At 41.3% G+C, this 15756-nt stretch overlaps 1 protein-coding gene across 46 annotated transcripts in view; it reads left to right on the forward strand.

Annotated features, from left to right (window-relative positions):
- The first annotated feature begins 352 nt into the window (after window positions 1-352).
- The window catches only part of PTPRD (protein tyrosine phosphatase receptor type D), a 1485253-nt gene continuing 1469849 nt past the window's right edge, over window positions 353-15756 (forward strand). For 17 of the 46 annotated variants that reach the window (XM_060762323.2, XM_060762327.2, XM_060762337.2 and 14 more), the window contains exon 1: window positions 1333-1582. The gene's annotated coding sequence lies outside the window, so the exon portion shown is untranslated. Of the gene's footprint in view, window positions 445-581; window positions 925-1330; window positions 1583-15756 lie in introns of those variants that run through there. The other 29 variants (XM_060762344.2, XM_060762349.2, XM_060762345.2 and 26 more) reach the window with 8 other exon arrangements.

Raw genomic sequence — 15756 nt, forward strand, 5'->3', positions numbered from 1 at the left:
GTTGGTGGAGGAAAGTTCACGAGGAAGAAGCCAGAGAGAGAGCGAGCCCTGCCTTCCTTTTACATAGGGAAGGGAGATCCGTCTCCTTGGATTAAAGAGGAACTGCCCCTCAGCTGGAGCCACAGTCAGGCACCCAGTGGTGAGGCTGGCTGGAGGGGTCTTGGGCACTTTCCCCATCTTTCGCCAAAGTGCTGAAAAAGCGGGCGCGAGCCCTGGACGCTGGGATGATGCCCTGGCCTTCCGTGCGCACGCTCTCTTGACCCCTCTTCCCCCCCCCCCCCGCGCGCTCCTCATCCTCACCCCCTCCCCTTCCGCTTCTCCCTGCGGGGTTTTGTGTTTGGTCGCTCAGGATTGGAAGGAGAAGGGACCCCGAGAGGTACCGAAAGACTCCGCGCTTGCCTGGCTCCGTGGCCGGCCATCAAGTGGCTCGTTGGGGAAATGCAGGTGAGTGCGGCGGGCGGCGGAGGGGAAAGGGGGGGGGGGGGAAGAAAAAAGCGCGGCTCCAGCTGCTGCCAGGGGTAGGGGCGCTTGGAGAAAGCGGCGGAGAGGAGATCTCAATGAGAGAGAGAGAGAGAGAGAGAACGAGGGAGCTTTGTGTTGGCGCGCGGGCAGGCAAGGAGGACGCCTCGCCGCTTCTCTTCCCAAGACCCTCAGTATTGGGTTGGCGCGCGGGCAGGCAAGAAGCATCCCCTCCGCGTCCTTCTTCTCCCTTTCTTTCTTTCCCTCCTCCTCCTGGAAGGGTGGCTTTGACAGCGCGGACGGCTCCCTTGCCTCAAGTCCCCAGACCTCCCGCTTCCTTCTCTTGCTCTCTTTTTGGAAAAGGAGCACCTGAGCGAGGAGCTACTCTTTCTATCTATCTGCCTATTTATCCTCGCGGGCTCTCCCAGGAACCCTTCTTCCTTCCTCGCTGGGAGAGAGTTGCAGGTACAAACCCTCCTCCCCTATTATAGACGCGCCCTGATGTGTGTGTTGTGAGTGTTGTTTATAAATTGGGGCTGAGGAGAAAGAGAGCAACTGGGAGGGGAAGGAAGGAGTGGGAGGGAGGGAGGGAGGGTGGCTGGGAAGAGGGGAAACACTAGGGGAGGGGGAGAGAGAGAGAGAGAGAGAGAGAGAGAGAGAGAGAGACCGCTCTGCCATCTGAGGAGCACTGAGGAGAGAGAGAGAGGGAAAGAGAGAGATAAACCGCTCTGCCATCTGAGGAGCACCGAGGAGAGGGAGGGAGGGAGAGAGAGAGACAGAGAGAGAGAGAGAGAGAGAGAGAGAGAGAGACCGCTCTGCCATCTGAGGAGCACTGAGGAGAGGGGGAGACAGAGAGAGATCACCAGCTCTACCATCCCTCCCCCCCCCCCTTGTTCTCTCCTTTCCCTCCCTCCTTTCTGTCTCCCTTCCTTCTCGTCTTCCTTCATCCCCCCAAACAAACCTTTCCCTTGGATGGGTGTGACATGTGGCTGTCTCTCTTCGCAGTCCCTCCGTGGCCTTTGTGGAATAGGAGCACTGTTCTTCTTCTTCTTGTGACCGGCAGGAACGGGGAAAGAAGACTCCTTAAGATTTCCAGAAAGAGAGGTCCGAGCTGGCTGCTTGAGTAAGTCGGTTTTGTTTGGTTTGGTTGTTTGGCTTGGTTATGGACCCTCACTGCTTGTGGTTTGCTGCTTTCCTGCCTTTTTCTATCCCCTCCACACACTAATAAGATTCATCCATGAGTCTGATAGTGTTGTTACCTGGAAAGGGGTTGACAATGTGTGTGGCAGCTGAGTGTCGCCTTTTTCAAAACAGTTGCGGGGAGTAGTATTGTTGCTGTACATTGTTACCTTCAGAATTGGGGGTGTCAAAAGCCTCATCTCCCCCTCTTCCCACAGAAAGCCACTCCTCAGTAGACACCTAGAGGATTTGAAGTGAAAAGGTAATGCTAGGTGTCAGTTAAAAGGATGCTGTGGCAATATAATCAAGATTCCCAGCTTGGACTGAGTTGCTTTAATTGTAGTTCCACTCTCGGATGTCGTTGCCTTAAGTGCTTGGTTTCATTGATTTTGAACAAGAGTCTACACAGGACAAGACTGGTGTGCCTGTGTATGAAAGAGAGAGGGAGAACATACATACCTGACAGTACTGAATTTGGATAAGGCCATAAGGACTGTCAACTGGATTTGTTCAAAGCCAGAAAGCCACAAAACAAAGGATGCGGCCCAACCTGGAGTCTCCAAAAGGTCATTGCCTCACAAAGTTTTGAGAGAATTCTTCCTCTCGGGACAGACGGTCACTGGTTAAGGAGGCCAAATGAATGAGCAATAAGCACAGCCCATTCAAAGAAAAAAGGCAACAATGATCATTAGTCAATGTTTTCAAAAACAACTGGATCTGTTTGCTCTAAATATTTAATGCTAAATCTGTAACATTTCAGCATCATTTCTTATGGCTATATTGGTCTTCATTTTAATGTGATTCTTTTTTTGGAAATTGGTATACACTGAGAAACTCAAAATGTCACAAATTAAACCATAATAACCCGCCCAGAGTTGAAATGATTTACTCTAGCATGACTCATTAGCAAGGATTATTCCTTTTAGATAATGCTTTCATTGCACTGAGCTTTCCAAGCTCTTTAGGATTCAGAGTTCTAATAAAGTAGAGCATCTGTATTTGAAAGTGCATTGCATGCCCAAACTGCCAAGTGCAAATGGGACTATATAACAGTTTATTGAGAAAGTTTTCTCTTCAAGTGCATTTCATAATGGCACCGAGAGATGGAAGTTGATTCCTTGCAAAATTAGTTTTACACAGAATGCAAACTGGTTTAAGATATCAATATCAGGAAGCATTATGTGAAACGCACAAGTCACAATTGCATACAGTTGTTTCTAGTGGAAGGGCACAAACTGCAAGTTCAAGGGAGTATGAAGCGACTTTATAGTGACCGAGTCGCAATGGTCTAAACAGCGGGCATTTGTGGCAGGGCAAAGGTTCCTTAATGATGTTTGAAATGTAGCAGAGTGCTTCTGCCAAAAGTGTCATTTTAGTCTGTGTTTAGACCTGTATATGACTGTCAGGTTGTCAATGGCTCCCAGGTAGGTAACATATGAAATCTGCATGACCAGGTGACTCGCTTCCCACCCAGTTCTGCAAGCAATACTATTTTGTATTTGGTATTTATCTTTTGCTCTTTGATATTGAGGATATATTAAGACTATTCTGAAGTACTTGGTCAAAATTTCTTTTGTGTTCTTGGAATAAACAGATATCTGGTAAAAAAATGCTGTATTCCTGTCCAAAGACAGGAAGATAGTGTTTGGCACTATGGGGATGAGCTGATGTAATTTTCCTAAAATATATATTTGGACTAATTGTGCTTGATGGCATGCTATGCATTTTAAGGATTCTATATGATAATAAAACACAGGTAGATACGGAACCACAGTGGTTTAGGGTATAGGAAATATAGGATTTTGGAGGTGTAAGGGGTGGCTTTTCCCTATTGTGTCTCAGAGGTACTTGCCTCTTTTTCTTTTTTTTCTTTTTTTTGAAGCAAATAGCATAAAGTTGCTGGTGTCAGCAGTAATGCATTTCATTATGCAATTGTTCTTGTTATTCAGATCAGATAATGGCCTGATGAAATATATAAGCAGTCTGCAGGGAATGAATGATTAATTTCTCCAACGTGTGCTTACTATAGGACTTCTTACTAACAAAGTACTGTCTACCAGTTCTTGCTTACAGTTGCAGTTAGTAGGGAAAAATGTATTCTATATTTATTGCTGTGTGGCACTTTCAAGCATAAAAGGTATTCCCAAACTCTGTAGTTTTCTCTTATTTTATTGAAAGGGATCAGATTCACCAACTCATGTGGATAATTTCTAATGATCTGAAAAGCAAAAAACAAAAACAAAAAACACATGTTCAATTGTGGAAAAGTCATATCATACATAGTATGTCCTGCAAGGTTAGATGTAAATTTGTATAGCTAAATTTAACTACTTGTCTATTTACTGTCAGTATGTGTGTGTGTGTGTGTATGTATATGTGTGTGTGTGTGTGTGTGTATATATATGTATATATATATATATATAGAGAGAGAGAGAGAGAGAGAAATTGTATAAACTGTATTACAAACTAGACAAGGAAAGCATGTTTCAAGTTATAGGAACTTTCTTGAACAATATTGAAAGTACTATTGTTTGTTGCATATGGTGTAGATCCCTTAATTCTGAGCTCAGCATAAACCATTTAGACTCGGTATGAAACAAAATAATTTGGTCAGCTAAATCAACTCAGTGAAAAGCATATCATAAGCTCATGTGGTGTTATGAGAATCAGCCGTTAGCATGACTTAATAATATAAGGCCTGGCTGAGTTTATTCCCAGTGATCTCCCCTCCTAATCCATGATGTAATAATTGTTAGAGAAAGAAAAATGCAGGAGAAAATAATGACCTTCAAGTATTAACAGAGAAATGTAAGACCAAGACCTTTCTAAAGCATTTTATATGCCTTTGCTTGGTTATTTAATAATAAATGAAGAAACTTTGTTTTTTAAAAGTTTCTTCTTCCAGCTTTTCAGCAATTTTGTGTGTGTGTGTGTGTGGGGGGGGGGGGGTTGGATAGCTTATCTGATCAAACCTTCACTGAAGTTAACATCTTTGCAGTTGAAAAGAGAACCAAATGAAATCATTTCCACACACAGCAGAAATTAATGAGGACTATAGAAGCAGAAACTAGTCTTCCTCATAACTAGTTATCTCAGTAATGCATCTTATATAAATGTATAACAAGGGCAGTGGCTAATACTAAGAATCACATCTATTCACCCTAATTTATTTACCATGACATCTCTGTACAGTGAGATTTGATCTCAGGTAAATATGCATAGGCATGTACTCCTGATTTATGAGTGAGGTTTTATATTCTCAGATATTATATAATAAATGTCTCGAAATGGTAATAGCATACTTATCAAATTACCACATAGTGGATATTATATGCTATATCAGCAAAGTACTATATAGCTCAGTACTAATGACTTTATCATCTTGTTATCAAGGCTGAAATTGCAAACCTACGTGCTTACTCCAAAGCAATTCCCATATATTTAAATAGGTGTTACTTCTGACTAGGGGGAAGGTTGCACAAAAGTGCATTTTAAATATTCTAGCCTACTAAATGCTGTTTTGTAGACAAAATAAAGATATCAAAACATCACACTTATCACTTAATCTATTTGGTTCTGTATGACTAAAATGGCGTGTTAAGCAGTTTAAAACGTATTTCTATTCATAGAATTTATCTAATTACATTACAGTTTCAGACTGCATGGCTGAATGTAAAAAATTGCATGGTTATTAAATAAGTTTAACATATTGTTACAAGTCTATATGATAATATTTGAAAATAAAAGATTTATAATATTGATAAATAATGCAAAAATAGCACAATCAGGATGAGGGTTCTGTTGGAACTTAGACAAGTAGGGTTTATATATCTGTGGAATGTCCAAGGTGGGAGAAAGAACTCTTGTCTGCTTGAGGCAAGTGCGGATGTTGCAATTGGCCACCTTGATTAGCATTTAATGGCCTTGCAACATCAAAGCCTGGCTGGTTGCTGCCTGGGGGATCATTTGTTAGGAGGTGTTAGCTGGGCCTAGTTTCCAACAGACCTCACAACCTTTGAGGATGCCTGCCATAGATGTGGGTGAAATGTCAGAAGATAATGCTTCTGGAACATGGCCATATATAGCTTGGAAAACTTACAGCAACCCAATGATTCTGGCCATGGAAGCTTTCAACAACACATTGAACATGTCTAGAATTGGGAAGGATTCCTACAAGACAAAAGGGTAAGCACTTCAACAATTTTCATCAAACCTTTTATGCAAAACTAATAGTTTACACATATGAAATGAAGCAACCATGTAAAAGAAACCTTGTGTAAGTAAAAAAAAACAAAATATGTTGATCCATGTAGAGGCCACTTGAAAGTTTCTTTCAAAAGGCAGGGATTTTTTTTTAATTTTTACCAGCCTCTTCTTTTTTATGATTTCAACTTTGGTGGCCAAACATATATGTGGGCTTTGAGGGTTTTTTTAAACTTGCTGGGGATAGCTAGGCAAGAGGAATTACTTCCCCCCCCCCCCTCTCTCTCTTGTTCACGCATGTTCAGTAAGGGATTCTTGAGGCAGCTGCTATTTAACTTTCCCTTTGCAGGAAGGCATACTCTGCTGCAGTCAATTCACCTTGAATAAGATCCCATTTTTCCCCAGCCCAAGCTTTATTATGACACTTTATTGCATAAAATATGCGAAGCCTTACACATACAGTCTATGTTTCTCCAGTTCTGCAGAATCATTCTCTTAATTGTTTTTTTTTTATTTAAAAAACACAACCCAACAACTTCAAGATAGAATGAGGATGAGAAAGCGAAGAGAGATAAGGTGGACATTAAAAGACTGTAAAGGAGTTTCTTTGTCAGAGACATTATTAACAAAAGCATTGCTGCACATATTATATCATCATCATCATCATCATCATCATCATCATCATCATCATCATTTAATAACTTATTAATCGCCCTCCATCCGAGAATGCTCTAGGTGATTTACAGCTAAATTATAAAAGATAAAATACATACATACAAAAAATAAAAATTAACAGAGATCGAATGCTCTAGTAAAAAGCCAGGTCTTAAGTGCGAGAGTAAAAGGCCCTAAGTCACACATGGCTCTCATGTAGGGCGGCAAGGAATTCCACAAGGCAGGGGCAGAAATAGAAAAAGTCCTGCATCTGGTCCTTTCCAAGTGCACTTCTCTAGGACCCGGTATATGGAGTAAGTCACGTTGGGCTGGTCGTTGCCACCTCCGATGATGGGAGAAGGAGAGGCGGTCCCTAAGGTACGATGGACCCTGGCGATAAAGAGTTTTAAAGGTCAGAACTAGCATCTTATACAGGCCACGGTACTCAGTTGGAAGGCAATGTAAATGTTGCAGCACTGGTGTTATATGGCATTTCATGGGCGTTCTTGTGAGTAACCTGGCTGCCGCATTCTGAACAATACGAAGCTTTCGGGTCGTAGACATCAGAAGGCCCACATACAGGGCGTTGCAGTAGTCCAGCCTAGATGTGACTGTGGCATGGATGACAGTTGCCAGAGCCTCGTCAGATAGGTAGGGGGCCAGTTGCCTCACTTGTCGTAGATGGAAAAAGGCCTGTTTGCTGGCAGCAGCGACCTGAGCTTCCATTGTCAGCTGTGAATCCAGGATGACACCTAAGCTCTTAACAGTGGTTGATGGAGATAGGGCGGCACCATTGAAGGTGGGTAATGGAGGAGTCAGACCTGCTGGGCTGCCATGCCAGAGAATCTCAGTCTTCGCCGGGTTCACCTTCAGTCTGCTAGCACGTAGCCAGTTTGATAGAGCTTCCAGACATAGGGTGAAATTGTCTGGAATTGACATTGCTCCAGGCTCCAGGCGCAGAAGGAGTTGGGTATCGTCTGCATATTAGTAGCAATCCAGGCCGAAACTCCGAGCCAAACTAGCAAGGGGTCTAACGTAGATGTTGAAGAGAAGAGGAGAGAGAATTGCACCTTGGGGAACCCCACATAGGAGGGGGATCTATCGGAGACTTGATCCATGTACTCCACGCGTTGACTCCGGTTCCGGAGAAATGAGTTGAACCAATTAAGGGCCTGACCACAAACTCCGGACATGGCAAGATGGTGAATCATTAGATCGTAGTCGACGGTGTCAAACGCTGTGGTAAGGTCAAGAAGTACCAGTAGCGCGGATCCACTGTTGTCAGACTGGCGACGGAGTTCATCCGTAATGGCAACCAGCACTGTCTCCATCCCATGACCCGGGTGAAAACCTGACTGGAAAGGGTCCAGGCCAGCTGTGTCATCCAGGAATTGCTGCAATTGTCCCAGTACAGCCCATTCTATCACCTTGTCTAAGAATGGCAGATTAGAAACAGGACAGTAATTGGCAAGGGTCATAGGATCCAAGCTAGGTTTCTTTAACAAGGGACGAACCCTTGCCTCTTTTAGGTTGAAAATCTGGTGTGAAAATTTTTGGAGAGGTGAGATGTTGAGTGAGAAGAAATCCTGCTTCAGAACATGGCACAGCCTGGTGTAGTTTTGTCATAGATAAACACTGACAATAGTTCTACTACAGTGGTGATAAATGGATGGTGTTCCAAAAGTTGGAATGTATGTCATGGCAGTCTTAGCTAAGAAAGCCTGTTGTAAGGAATGCTGGGAATTGGAGATCCAGAATATCTGGAAGACTGAATGATCTATTGGGTCTAATGACTATATGTTGGAGTTCTATATTAAATAACACAACCATTGAACATGCTTATTGGGCTTATGAACAGAAAACTGCAATGGAATTCAGAAGATAATGCAAGTTGAATACCCAAAATGCTTGGGACCAGAAGTGTTTTGAATTCTGGTTCTTCCCGCCCCTTGATGCCGATTTTGGAATATCTGCATTTGGACTACACTCATAATGAGATATCTTGAAGGTGGGACCCAAGCCTGATCACAACATTCATTTATGATTGATATACACCTTGTACACATACCTGAAGGCAATCGCGTACTATATTTTTTAATGTGCATGACACAAAGTTTTTGTGTCAGCCACTCATGCAGACTATTTTGGATTTTGGAATATCAGATTATTTATTTATTTATCGTGTCATCAGCAACCATTGTATTACAATTCTAACAGAGCAAAACAAACACAGAGATTAAAAATAAAAGAAAAAAAAAGAAAGAGAAAAAAAACCATACAGATTTTGTAAATTTGGTATTTGGTTAAATGTCCTTTGACGAGTGTCTGGCCACTTGGAGTGCCTCTGGGGTTGCCGCAAGAAGGTCCTCCATCGTGCATGTGGCAGGGCTCAGGGTGCATTGCAGCAGGTGGTCAGTGGTTTGTTCTTCTCCGCACTCGCATGCTGAGGATTCCACCCTGTAGCCCCATTTCTTAAGATTGGCTCTGCATCTTGTGGTGCCAGAGCGCAATCTGTTCAGCGCCTTCCAAGTTGCCCAGTCTTCTGAGTGCCCAGGGGGGAGTCTCTCATCTGGTATCACCCATGAATTGAGGTGCTGGGTTTGGGCCTGCCACTTTTGGACTCTCGCTTGCTGGGGTGTTCCAGCGAGTGTCTCTGTAGATCTAAGAAAACTATGTCTTGATTTAAGTCGTTGACGTGCTGGCTGATACCCAAACAGGGGATGAGCTGGAGATGTCTCTGCCTTGGTCCTTTCACTATTGGCTGCTACTTCCCGGCGGATGTCAGGTGGTGCAATACCGGCTAAGCAGTGTAATTTCTCCAGTGGTGTGGGGCGCAGACACCCTGTGATAATGCGGCATGTCTCATTAAGAGCCACATCCACTGTTTTAGTGTGATGAGATGTGTTCCACACTGGGCATGCGTACTCAGCAGCAGAGTAGCACAGTGCAAGGGCAGATGTCTTCACTGTGTCTGGTTGTGATCCCCAGGTTGTGCCAGTCAGCTTTCGTATGATGTTGTTTCTAGCGCCCACTTTTTGTTTGATGTTCAGGCAGTGCTTCTTGTAGGTCAGAGCACGGTCCAAAGTGACTCCCAGGTATTTGGGTGCGCTGCAATGCTCCAGTGGGATTCCTTCCCAGGTAATCCTCAGAGCTCGGGATGCTTGTCTGTTCTTAAGGTGAAAGGCGCATGTCTGTGTTTTAGATGGATTAGGGATCAGCTGGTTTTCCCTGTAATAGGCAGTAAGAGCACCTAGAGCTTTGGAGAGCTTCTGTTCTACCATCTCAAAGCTCCCTGCTTGAGCAGTAATGGCACGATCATCAGCATAGATGAAACTCTCTGTCCCTTCTGGCAGTGGCTGGTCATTTGTGTAGATGTTGAACATGGATGGAGCAAGCACGCTCCCCTGAGGCAGGCCGTTCTTCTGTTTCCGCCACCTGCTTCTCTGGCCCTGGAACTCAACAAAAAAGCTCCTGTTTTGTAGCAGGTTTCCTATGAGGCGGGTGAGGTGGTAGTCCTTTGTAATATTATACATTTTTCTCAGGAGGAGGCGGTGGTTCACAGTATCATAGGCTGCTGACAAGTCTATGAAGACAGCTCCTGTGATCTGCTGCCTTTCAAAGCCATCTTCTATGTGCTGGGTCAGGTTCAGCACTTGCGATGTGCAGCTTTTGCCTTTTCTGAAGCCAGCTTGCTGTGGAATATCAGATAAGAGATGCTCATGCTGTAATATATGTAAATGGGCTGGATATTGCAACTTTGTGTTTCTTATTACTTAAATTTTGCAAAAATCTTGTTCCATACTTTTGGTGATACCACATAGAAAATACAAATTTGTTTCCATTCTACAATTCCTCACCACAACCACCACATCAAATGAATGAAAAGAGGAGTGTCTCCTGGCTTGCCTCTTCAAAAGTCAGTCTTATTCATACTGACTAACCAAGGTTAAGTGCTCATAGTCTTGGGTGCTTTTGGATATTCTTACATACTTGGGGATTAGTTCCCACTTCCTATTGTGGGACTTTTTCTCGATAACAGTATTTATTATTCTCCATATACATTCTTTCCTATGTCTTTCTAACCATTTCCTGATTGTAATATGTTGGGGAAAAGGAACAAAACTTCTAGAATTTTCAAGAAGATATAATCAGTTGGGTGAGGGATATCCTTTACTATTTATTTATTTATTTGCCGCATCTGTGTAGCACCTTTCTCAGCCAGAGGCGACTCAAGGCAGTTCACAGTCGGCAGCGATTCGATGCCATAACATATATCAAAATACAGTTAAAACAATTATAAAAACAATTCAACATTTAAAATGCAATATAAAAGAAATGGTAATATCTGTAAAAACAAGATCCTATGTGTGTCAAAGTCTTAAAAATGACATCTCAGAAGCAATTGATCATGTCTGCTTCAGTAGATTAATGACCAAATCTACCTGTGCTTATATCACTTCACTGAAAGACTAAAAAGGACTTTACTCTTTTACACAGCATCAAATACTTTATTTTTATGGGAAAAACAAATTTTGTGAAGTATCTGTTTAGGTACAGACTACCTGAAGTGCTGTATTAGTTTTGTGTATATATTATACTAGGATATGTTTCTTTAAAAATGAAAAGGTCTCACTTGATAATTATTTGCACTCTGTATGTAATAATGTGCTGACTACAGTAGGTATCATGTGGCTTCTCTGCACAATGTTCTGATATTTATAAACCCCTGCTTAGAAATTTTCAGTTGTATTACATTTTAAGGTGCTTAAGAATTTATCCTTGAATCTTCCTTTAGGTGAAATTTCTATTTAAGCTCTAGTCATGATAGTGACAAACTCCATGGACAATTGGTAGTTAACTATGGAAAGGCTATAGCAGGGATAAGCAACTGTAACACAAGGGTGGTACAAACTAAACCAGTTGACATCATCAGTGCAGTGACCCAGAACATATATCTTTAAATGTTTGTGCAATGTTTTAGCAGAAATTTATTGGGATTTCTAAAAAAATACTTGTGTTAGCTCTAACCACGTAAACATTTTTCATAAATCTAGTTGACCTGTACTATTATCAATATATTCACAGGGCTAAAACCTGTATGTGAATGTACTTTTTAAACTTTCTAATGTGCATGTGCTCCAGACCATTACAATGACACTTTGAACGGTGTATTTTCATATCAGGCAATGCTGCTTTTGCTGCTGCTGCTTTTAAAAATAGTCACCGAATTTTGTCAAATTTTCTGGTATTTTAAGTACAATATTGTGGTGTGGCCTAGTAGATTTGACTTTCACAATTTAAAATATGTTTTGGAGGAAAGTGAGGTTGCAGGGTGGAGTACTGAAGTACATGTGGCAAATCCAGACATTTTATAGATGATTTTCCTACTGATTTATTTTTACAATGGAGGATCTGGGGACTTGAAACATTTGGGTGTAGTTTGGGGGCTGCTGCATATTGTGTTTAGAAGTGTAATCCTACACATTGTAGATTGGAGATTATATGTTGCTGTGCTAAATTTGCATTTAGTAATTATTTTGCAAAAGATGTCCAAATGGCTAACAAAAAATATTAATACTAGACTTTGAAAGTAGATTGTATGTATATTAACTCCCTGTGTATGTGTGTGTGTCTGTTAAGAGAGCGAGAATCGTCATTCCCTTCTCCCTTCCCTACTCTCTTCCCATAACTGCATTATGTGGCAGTGTGGATGGGGCTTCAGTGTGACTGTAGATTTGTGTGAAAGGCCTCTTCACATAAGCCTTTGTACTCTGAAGAACATCTGCCACTACTGCTATCATCTCTGTATTGTAGTTGAGCTGCTGTTTCATGCCACAGTTCTCAGTTTTCTTGAGAGATTTTTTTCCTAGCTTGAAACAAGTAGGTATCTTTCTCCATTTCACTGATTGACACAGTGGACTGTGGTATAGTGCAAACTCATTCTATCTGATGTACGAACTAGCTAATATAAGAAGACACCTTTGTCATCTTTTTCTACAGCAAAAAGCTACCAATTCTTTTTCCATTATAAGTAATCCTTCAAAGTGCCTTTTAAGTAGAGACTAAACGGTGTGCATGTTAGCAAATGCTGTTGTGTCATTGATAAATAATGCATGTTGTTGGGTGGACAGCTAAAGGGAGAACGTTTGCCTACAGTCATAAATACATCATTAGGACTTCCAAACTTATTAATTATACCAGATATTCCCCCTTTAATGTTTATGCCTGTGAATGCTTGTTAATCTTGCACTGCACTGTGACATATAATTCTCTGATAGTCTATTTCATTGCTTTTCTCTTGGAAAAGCAAATTTTGTTTGCATTTATATAATTTCAGTTATAGTTTCACTCATGGTCTAACTAGCCCTGGGACACCAAATCATGTCTAACCTTGGAAGCCTAGCAAGGTCAAACGTGTTCAGTATTTGGATGGAAAACCATCAACAAGAACCTATATTTCAGAGGAAGGAAATGGCAGAACTACCTCAGAGTATTTCTTACCTTTATGAAAATGTTGGCACCCAAACACACACATAGAGTTTCACTCAGTTAAAACAATTCTAATTGTTATAAGATTCATTACTGAAAGACTGTTGTAACTATTTATTTTGAGCATAGTGGTGATTGTTTAAGCAAAGGCACATAGAACAAAGCTTAATGTCCCAATCTGTTGGCATGATCTTTCCAGATTGTTTAATATAACCAAACATTGTTAAAGAAAGATTCCCTGCGGATTGCTTGCCCTTCTCATTGATTCAAATCTCGCAGAAGGTTAGCCAATGAATGTTGATTAACTGCTGGATGGGAAGCTTGATATTAGAGGGCACTTTTACAGTTCTTTTGGAAGTTTTGCTTACTCATTATCATCTACTAGTCTTGCACCTAGATAGAGGTTTGTGTTTTTCATGTATATTTTTTGCAAAAAAATGTAATAAAAATGACTAACAATAATAAAATTAGAGATATCATGGGAAAATAGAAGGGAGAGATTACAGTTGTTTTGGTATTCCTAAGGTGGATTGTTTTATTTAGTATGCTTAGGTACTAGACTGTAATATGGATGGTAAACTGGGTCACCAATAGCTTATGTGGTTTGCCGGGGGGGTGGGAGGGGGGAGTGTATGTGTGTTGAAAACAAATGGGTGGGTAAACTGCAAATCCAAATATATTTCCTATTTTCTGTTGCACTTCTTTTTCTTGTCTGCTAGTTTATACTGCATCCTTGTGGTCAGTTAGGTTGTATGAAATGAATCTGTATTAGTTCTGTTTAGCAATGCTTCTGAGGGCCCTTTTACACAGGCCCAAAATGCAGAAGAAACTGGGATAAAAGGGGGGGGGGGTTGGATAGATGATGTTTGTCAAAAAATGTGAGCTGGATCACATTAATGGCTGAAAAACACATTTTTAAAAGGGTGTACTTAAAATATGATTTCAGCAAAAAAAAAATCACATGTTTACATCACTGTTTATCCCTACAGTCAAAAAAAACACAAGACTTTATTCCTATATGCTGGTGTGGACTACTCCAGCACATGTGCACATTTTAAAATCCCCCAAAAGCTGATCAGGGCTGTAAACAAATGGAGCCATGGACACACAGATGGCTAAATGGAAGCACAATTGGAAAGCAATTCCCATGAGATCTCTGAAGCATTCCTTTGTTGTCATGTTTATGAAATTAAACAGAGCTTGAATTTTACACAGTGAGTACAAGCCTGCCAGGCAAGTGACCCCAAAGAGAAATGGGGTTCAAGAGGGGGCAAGTAAAGGCAGCAGGAGGATGAGGAAAGATAATGACAAGAAATCTGCTTGTGTACACATTCATCAGAGGTCCAGCTCATCTCAGAGACTTAATAAAAAAAACAAAAGAAAATTTCCAGTAGATGTCCCATGTCCATCTTGCAGATTTGTAAAATCTGCTACAACTGAACCTGTCAGGATTACTATGACTGGCAATTCTGTGTCTGGATTCACATTAAGGTCCTGTGATTTTTTGCCCCACTTATTTGTCCTGGATTATGAGGCTGTCTGGAAGGGACCTGACTGATTACTTCTGTCTGAATATTAGAATACATGATCATACACAGTAATGTCCTTTTCTGTAGTGTAGCATAGCATGATAGTTGAAGGTAAAGAAATCTGCTATTACAAGTGAGACTAATATGATGTATTTTATTTCAGATACAGGTTGAGAATCCCTTGTCAAAATCCTTGGAATTAGAAGTGCTAGAGATTTTGGATTTTTTTTTTCAGATTTTGGAATATTTGTATATCCATCATAAGATAGTTTGGAGATGGGACCTAAGTCTAAACATGAAATAGATGTAGCCTTAAAGTAATTTTATACACCCATGCCCTTGGTGTGTGTGTGTGTGTGTGTGTGTGTGTGTTTTTGCAGCCCTGGTTTGGATCCTTTATTACACTTCAGCAGAGTTGGTGTCTACAATGTGCTTTGGATTTTGCAGAGCTGATTTCACCTTGGATCTGGGTTACACTGGCATCTGCTACAGTGTATTTTTGACAGAATTTGGACTTTCTTGGGCCTTTTTAAAATGTCTGGTATACTCTTAGATGCCCGCTGCAGCTTGTGTTTTGTGGTCAGAGGCCACAATTGCCTTGAGTAAGCTTCAAATAGCATTATATGATCAGGGTAGAAGGGCCATTATTATCCTCAACTGCAGTGACAAGATTGTTCAAATGAATAATGCAATACAGCCAGGGCTGTAGCCGGGGGGGGGGGGGGGGTGTCAAAAAGTTCAACCCCACCCTGAAATGTGTCAGATTAAAAATGAAAACTGGTTAATTCATAAATTGGTTAACCAGTTAAAATTCATGTGTAAACTAGGTTGGGGGGAGTTGAAGCCTTTCAGGGGTGGGGGGTGGGTTGAACCCTTAACCCCCCCCCTCCAACCGGCTACAGCCCTGCATACAGCTATGCTAAACAGTGAGGCACTATTCTAGAAGATCTAAGCCCTTGATTTTTTAAGCCTACTTTCAGAAAAAAATTAAAGTTTTGATCCGTTTGTTGCTGTTGTTCAGATAATGCTGGTGAATAAATGTGAAGAATAACCTTTGAATTTCGTAAAACTAAGGATGTGAATGTTCAGACTACACAGGTAATTCTCTACCATGAGTTTGACGTAGAAACAGAAGTTGTAGCACTACTAAGAAATGAGCATAGTCTAAAATTTTTGTTTTTCTCACCAGAGAATTTCTAAAGACTAGGATTTAATATGAAAACACAGTGATGGAACTACCCTT

This window comes from Anolis sagrei, chromosome 2, assembly GCF_037176765.1.
Source record: "Anolis sagrei isolate rAnoSag1 chromosome 2, rAnoSag1.mat, whole genome shotgun sequence".
Lineage (NCBI taxonomy): Eukaryota > Metazoa > Chordata > Lepidosauria > Squamata > Dactyloidae > Anolis > Anolis sagrei.